At 39.6% G+C, this 1,617-nt stretch overlaps 1 pseudogene; it reads right to left on the minus strand.

Annotated features, from left to right (window-relative positions):
- Window positions 1–1,217: 1,217 nt before the first annotated feature.
- LOC112485726 lies at window positions 1,218–1,336 on the minus strand (annotated as a pseudogene).
- Between the last annotated feature and the right edge of the window lie 281 nt (window positions 1,337–1,617).

Here is a 1,617-nt window from a genome sequence, read left to right on the forward strand (position 1 = left end):
AGGGTGGGCAGTAAAGGGTTACAGATCAGGCTTGGGTTATTCAAACTCTTCATGTTCCAAAAAAAGGAATTTCTTCAGAACTGGCCCTGGCCAACTCCTAGATCACCTCTGAGCCCTTGGAATATTCTTCCTGAGAAAAGTGTTTTCATATGCTTGGGGCTTTATGTTTTTGCTGAGATTATAGGTGGGTCTGCTGGTGTCTGAGTAGCTGCATGCCTACATAACTGACACCCGATAAAAGCCCTGAACTCTATGGCTTGGATGAGTTTTCATGGTTAGTAGCGCTGCATAATGTTGTCATACATTGTTGGGAGAATCAAGAGGTCCTGTGCTACTTCACTGGGAGAGGACACTTGCAAGTTTGCTCCTAGTTTCTCCTGGACTTGACCCAAGCACATGTTTTTCCTTTGCTGATCTTAACCTATATCATTTCACTTTTATAAACCACAACCATAAGTATAATGCTTTCCTAAGTCCTGTGTGTCCTGGCAAATCATGGAGCCTGTGGGTAATCTTGAGAAGCTTTACACAGAAGGTGATAGAAGGTTCAGAGTCACTTATCCTGAGAAACCAAGGGAATTGTGTGCCGTTAACTAAAACAGGAATCATGAGAGAAATAACATGTGTGAGTTTGTGAAAACCAGGACAAGGAGTTTAGTGTTAGACATGGTAAATTAAAATGATAAAGTAGAAGAAGGAGGAGGACTATTATACAAAAGAGCCAGTAGCCAAAGAGTGTCACAGCCTCCAAAACCCAATTCTTCTCTGGAGCCTCCAGACAGAATCAGTCCTACTGACATCTTGATTTTAGCCCCCAAAAACTCATTTTGAACTTCTGACCTCCAGAATTGTAAGAGAATAAATTTGTGTTTTAAGACACTCAGTTTTTGGTAATTTGTTTTAGCAACAATATGATACTAATACAAAGTCTATTCATTTTTCTGTTAATAGACATTAAAGCTATTCCAAGTTCAGGACAATTATGAATAACATTGCTATGAACATTTTTCCACAGTGCTTTTTGGGAAAAATGTACTTGCAAGGGTGGTTAGGAATTTCTGGGTCATAAAAGAGTTGCATGTTTATGTTATTAGGAACTGACAACTTTCAAAAGTGGTTGTACCATTTTATACTCTCTCCACTTGTTCCGCATTTCCAAAATATTTGGTATTTTTAGTTTTTTTTAATTTTACACATATGTGTGTGTGTGTATTTTACGCCTACAGCACCTGATCTTCCTAGGTGGTCTCCTATCCAAGTACTAACCAGGCTCGACCCTTCTTAGCTTCCGAGATCAGATGAGATCGGGAGTGTTCAGGGTGCCATGGCCGTAGACAATTTCACATATTTTGATAGATGTATAGTGGAATATCTTTGTAGTTTCAGTTTGCATTTCTCTGATGGCTAACTGTTTTGAACACATTTCATACACACTTTTTGAGATTTTGATAAAAAAATCATATACTGCATAGACAAAAAGAGCATCTATAAATGAAAAACATTTTCCACATGATTTCAGGGGGCTCGCAGAACCCCAACACCTTTTCCTCCTTGGACTCTTGGCCCAGGCTCGATCTTGGCTATCGCTGTTTTCTCCAGCTTCGCCTCTCCCGCATT

The sequence above is a fragment of the Pteropus alecto genome, unplaced genomic scaffold, assembly GCF_000325575.1.
Source record: "Pteropus alecto unplaced genomic scaffold, ASM32557v1 scaffold5, whole genome shotgun sequence".
Classification (NCBI taxonomy): Eukaryota; Metazoa; Chordata; class Mammalia; order Chiroptera; family Pteropodidae; genus Pteropus; species Pteropus alecto.